This window comes from Triticum dicoccoides, chromosome 3B (genome assembly GCF_002162155.2).
Source record: "Triticum dicoccoides isolate Atlit2015 ecotype Zavitan chromosome 3B, WEW_v2.0, whole genome shotgun sequence".
In the NCBI taxonomy this organism is placed as follows: domain Eukaryota; kingdom Viridiplantae; phylum Streptophyta; class Magnoliopsida; order Poales; family Poaceae; genus Triticum; species Triticum dicoccoides.
In genome coordinates, this window is record NC_041385.1 from 859206426 (window position 1) to 859212899 (window position 6474).

Genomic DNA, 6474 nt, shown 5'->3' on the forward strand with positions numbered 1-6474 from the left:
AAAAAATCTTATTTTAACAGTGTAATATACATTGTTGGCAAAAGATGAGTAGTTGTTATAGCAAAAATAGTGCAGACTTTTCAAAATTTTCTTTTTTGAACTTCACCCAATTAATATACATGAACTTGATTATCCTTTTAACATGTACTTAATCAGCTCGTTGGGTTTTGTGAGTGTGCTTGTAACACAATCAGTTCAGATCTCGAGAGACCATAAGTTTTTTGACAAAAATGTATATTACTTCAGTTCCATTTTGCAACTTTTCATGTTATGTTTGCCCTCTATGCATGTGCTGATGTTGCTACTTCTAGGAGCCCTAAATTTGTAGAGGTTTTTTACATTCTTTTTGCCTTTTGCATTTTGTTTTAAATCTCTTATCCGTCTCGAGAGAAGCATCTCTAGTTGGGATAGGTCAAAGGTCTCAACTAGAAAGTTCAACATGTAAAATTGCTACAGATTACATAACCTGGTAATCTTTCATGTGTGTTCTTCATTTTAGACGGCGGAGAACCAGTAAGTTCTACTGGTGTATGGCAATTTCAAGGACTTCGCTGCCAACAGCCAATGATAGTTAACGGGGACACCAAAGCAACGTCTTAAGGAGGCTGAGTCAAAGTGCTATGACTAGCGCTTCAAGAACAAAGATTAACTATGTAATTCTAATGGTCATAGTTCTTATGTTCAGAAAATATATGTTATGTGTTTTGGTTGATTCTAAACTATTGCGTATCAAACATGTATGCACATTTTGTGTCCGAACATGTTTTGGTCCATTGACCTTTTGAACTTGCAACCTTGCTGCCTTGAACTATGGTAAAAAAATACTGAACTCATGCATGTACTTGGTAGTGTAGACTTGGTAGCAGCGATATTTTGGTCCGATTATATATCAACAGTGCAATGACAGAAAGAACATCAGTTCAAAAATATATATATGCATGAGGGTTAGGAGCCAAAAATGTGATATTTGTTATGTTCAAATTTTTTGGTTGCACGATTGAACAAGATATAAACACATAAGGAGATCAGTTCGAGCGCAATAAGAGAACTCGAGAACATCGTTTCCAAAAAAAATTGTTGAGTTAAAAAAAACACAATCTGTTGTGGGAGTTATTTTTACATTCACTCTTCGGTGCTTCTCATTATGTAATGTTTTATGTTTTCAAGTACTCGATGAAAATTTATGTTCCTAGTAGTTCATGTATTATTGCCTGAGGAGTTCATGTGTTACTGGCCAGTAAGTAAACCTATTAATCACTCAAGTGTGATGAAAAAAATCGGCAGTAAATTGATGAAAAAATATCATCGAGTTCAAAACATGCCGAGACACGCGACAGCCACCCCAGTTCGGGTGTAGTAAGTACCTCAGTACGAGTTAAAAACGATGGGCCGTTCGGAATAAAAGAAATGGCAGAAATTCAAATTGTAAAGTTCAAGCAAAAAAAGAAACCCCATGAAAATCCTGCTTAGTAAGTACCTCAGGACAAGTCGTAAAATGAGAGAAGTTCAGAACAATGTTGTCAAAAAAATGTCGAGTTAAAAAAAAAAGAAACAAAACAAACACATTTTCTTTTTGAATAAAATATAATTCAGTTTGATGATACAAATCATACAAATACAGGGGCAACGATACAGTAAACCGTTGAAAACTTATGAGAAAAATATTACCCAAAAAACAGAGCAAAGTCTAGTTAGTGAAAACACGTTTAGTACAAACCCATGCAATCATCAGTACAAATTCCCTTTTTCGGAACCATTCAAAATTACTCTACAAAAAATAGGTCAGTACAAACATACACATATATCAGTACGACTATTCTGTTTTTCAGACGAGAAAACAGCAAGATCCGTCATGCCGTATTCTAAATTACTTTTAAACGGCTGCGAAGTAGAGAAAACGTTCAACATGACTAAGTTTCACATTTTTGATAGCTATCCAACAGTATATTATTTGCCATATGTCGACAAACTTTTTAAAAAAATCGTGTTCAAAATCAAATTTGACCGTATTCGAATTCTTTTTTAAACCGTAAGGAATTAGAAAAATATTTGTATACCAAAAAGTTGCGCATTTTCCATAGCTTTCCAACGCCGTATCATTTGTGTAAATCCAATAAACCGTTTGCAAAAATTCGCGAAAATACGTTTCGCTCAGAATTTTACCATTTTTTAAATTACTTTAAAATCATATAAAATTAGAAAAAACAATACATATATGTAAGATGCGGATTTTCACCGGCTTTCCAACACCATCTTATTTTCTCAATTCCGACAAACGGTTTGAAAATTGAGTCCAAAATACGATTCATGTTTTCAGTTTAAAAAAATGGTTTTTTCAAATTGCTCTTAAACCATAATGACTTTGCAAAAACGTTCAATATACTTGAAATATGGTTGTGAAGAGCTTTCCAACGATATATTACACGCCCCGTTCCGACAAAAAATTACAAAAAAATTTGAACTAAAGAAGACGATCTGTTAAACACAACTGAAAGCATCAGTTCAACCGCTTCGAAAATATTAGTACAACCACCTGAAACCATCAGTTCAAAAAGAGTAACCAATAATATTCTGTTACACGTAACAGAATAGCCCGGATGTATATATATGTGTGTGTGTGTGTGTGAACTAACACTAACAGGCTGGTGAAAATTACTTCCTTTGTAAACAAATGTAGGACATTTCAGGTCGCAATTTTTATTTGGAGGGGGATGGATGGTGCGAATCGGCCCGCGTCCGCATTCGGTTCAGTTGGATCGGCCGCCGGGAGATGGAATTGAAAAACCATCCATGTTCGCACGCAGTCTAATTGATTGTTAAGCTAGTGATACTGCATACACTAGATGACGATTATGATATCCTGCCCGTCAGAATATCCATCCTTCCTTCTGTCTGAAACTCCACCGCAGCCTTCTTGATCGGGTTGTGGTCTCCGGGCGAAAGCTTGTGTGGCGTCATTACCCTGTTGAGAGCATCCCAGTGGAGACTGGGCTTGAGTTTTGTCTATGGTTCTCCAGTGCTTGCCGCTGTTCGAGCTGATCTTCGTAGGCACTATGAAAATATGTAGTCCGTATTGAAATTTCTAGAAGGATTTATATTTAGAAATAGAGAGAGTAATAATTAACTCTTTTGCTTGCTTGCATGCCCTCCCGGTAAACGCAGACCATGCCACCAGCCTTCCCGCACCGTGTGGACGGACTCAACTGACACATACTTGCACTGCCGACGACACCGACACGCTACTTGGGCAAGAATGGAATAGACGCTTAGCTTAGCATCCACAGCGGCTCACTCCCTCACCCATATATAAACAGATGATATATTCTTTCGCATATGCCACATAAGTAAATTATTTTAATACTACACACTATGTAGGGTCGGGTTCGATGACTATGAGGATGATGATCGTATGACTTATTATTAATAACGAGTAGAAGTTGTATGATGATGCATGATTAGTAGGACGAGTACTTGTTATTATATATGCTGATGTATGCGAGCATGCATGAGTTATTATATCAGCGGGTAAAATGAACATATATATCAGCAGTGTTGGTAAACCAAGGACGAAGATATAAGAGAGGACACTTCTCTCTATTAGCTAGCTAATATAACAACCTAAAAATAACCCCCAAACCCTCTAACGCACCCACTTTCCAAAAAAACATGGACTTTTGGTCCCGGTTGGTGCCACCAACCGGGACCAAAGGCCCCCTGACTGGACTCGGCGCACAGAGCCACGTGGAGGCACATTAGTCCCGGTTCTTGTTTGAACCGGGACTAATGGGTGGAGCTATTAGTAACGGTCCATTAGTCCCGGTTCATGAACCGGGACTAAAGGCCCTCACGAATCGGGACTATTAGGTGTTTTTCTACTAGTGTACATACACTAGATGACGATTGGGATATCTGTCCGTCAGAATATCCATCCTTCCTTCTGTCTGAAACTCCACCGACAACCTTCTTTATCGAGTTGTAGTCTCCGGGCGAAAGCCTTGGTCCGTTCCGGACCGGTGATGGTGGCGGTGTGGCGTTGTTACTCTGTTGAGAGCATCGCAGTGGAGACTTGGCTTGAGTTTTGTCTGTGGTTCGCCGATGCTTGCCACTATTCGAGCTGATCTCCGTGGGCACTATGGAAATATATAGTCCGTATTGAAATTTCTAGAAGGATTTATATTTAGAAATAGAGGAAGTAATAATTAACTCTTTTGCTTGCTTGCATGCCCTCCCGGTAAACGCAGACCATGCCACCAGCCTTCCCGCACCGTGTGGACGGACTCAACTGACACATACTTGCACTGCCGACGACACCGACACGCTACTTGGGCAAGAATGGAATAGACGCTTAGCTTAGCATCCACAGCGGCTCACTCCCTCACCCATATATAAACAGATGATATATTCTTTCGCATATGCCACATAAGTAAATTATTTTAATACTACATACTACTCCCTCCGTTTCTAAATACTCCCTCCGTCCAAAAATTCTTGTCTTAAATTTGTCTACATATAAATGTATCTATTCATATTTTAGTGTTAGATACATCCATATCTAGATAAATCTAAGATAAGAATTTTGAGACGGAGGGAGTATAAGTCTTTGTAAAGATTCCACTAAATAAACTACATACGAAGCAAAATGAATGAATTTATACTTAAAATGCATCTATATACATCCGTATGTGGTTCATAATGGAAGCTCTACAAAGACTTATATTTCGGAGCTTAGAGAGTATAATTCTCCATTATAGATCTCACCCTCCCCTGGGTGCAGCATGCTTGCAGCTCAACCAACAAGAAGGACGAAACCGCAACAAACATGACTGGGTCGAATTAATATATGTAAGCAACATATAGATGGCATTTGTTTCCCAACATATACAACTAGCACGAAATCACTAATTAATGAGTACTCTTTCTAAAGATCACTCTCGTTGCAACATTACAGGTGGTGCAACTTGAACACCACGACTTATACAACATAGGCCCGGGCGCAGGGGTGTGCTGCCTGTCCGGCCGCACAGGGCCTCCAAGTAGCTGGGGCCCCATTTTAGGAGCAACTAGGCCTAGTTTATCGTACTAGTGGCATCCACGCACACGGCACATATATAAAGAGCATGTGCTCTTTGGGACTTTTCAGACAAGGTTGAGAGGGAAGATGAACGCAGATGAGGTAGCGAGGACTCGTGATGGAAGGGTGATGATGCCATGGTGGAGAAGTTAGAGAATGAACGGACGTTGCAGCCTCCCATCTTATAGCCAGCCAGATGGAGATCTAGATTGCTGCTTGTGCTGACCTGGCCTCCCTGCATGACGCTTGCTGCCGGCCGGCGTGCCTCCAGTCAGTCCATCATCTATGACGCGGTGCCACCTCCTCCCCGAGACTGTCTGTCTATCTATCTGTCTGACTCTGACGGTGTGTGTTGCCGTGGCCGTGTCAACGCCACACCACTTAGAACAACTCTAGCAGACCCATTATCCCGCCAAGCTGTAAACTGCATTTACAGTTCACATGGGGGCATTTATGCAGGCTCAAAATCACCGTGGCAGAATAGAAACTGTATCCAAACCCGTAATATTTAAAAAACTTGTTTCGCTGAGAAATTTAAGCAAAAGCTCACCGAAGCTCGCTTGCATAGATAGTTCTTCTTCACATAGATAGTTCTTCTTCTCATAAGTTCGTACACAGTATGCATCTACGCTACCGTACCACTAAATAAAATTGAGCTCACCGGAGCTCGTGCGGTAGCTGCCTAGCGGCGGCGCTCAATCGGAGTCGGAGAAGTCAGAGGAGTCAAGGTCGATGTAGAACTTCGCCTGCTCCGCCTACATCAGTCGCACGTCAGCCTCCTTGGACGTCTGTGCCTGCGACGCGGCGACGCCTGTCTGGAGGAAGAGCCACTCGTACTTGAGCTCGCGGCGGATGCGCTCTTCCATCTCCCTCGACCGCTCGAGGACGACGCGCTCGAGAAGCTCCTCCTGCCCCGGAGGAAGGTACTCCTCGGGCCCGATGACGCCTCGGCGCGGCGCATCGGGCGCTACGGCGCGAGGCGAGAGCTCCTCCTCTGGCTCCCTTTTAATCGGAATGAGCCGCGAGCTCGATGCGCCCGCGGGTGAGCTCCCCGCGGACCAGGAGCCGGAGAAGGCGTGGTGGCGGCGGGCGAGCTCGCGGTCGAACTCATCCAGCTCACGGCGGTCGAACGCCGGCGGCGGCCGGCTACCATGGTTGAGCCACCGACGCGCCCCCTGGTTGGGCGCGGCATCAGATCTGGCGCGGCGGCGGCGCTCCGCCTCATCCCCAGTCAGTGGTAACGTTTGCAGACTGTGGTAAAAATATTTACGGGCCGGACGAATATACGGGCTTTGTTCTGGCCAGAAAATTGAGACGAGCCCGTACACTCGCCGGAATTATGCAGGTTCGCGCATTATGCGGGGTCTGCTAGAGTGGCTCTTACACCGCCCTTCCACTTGAAG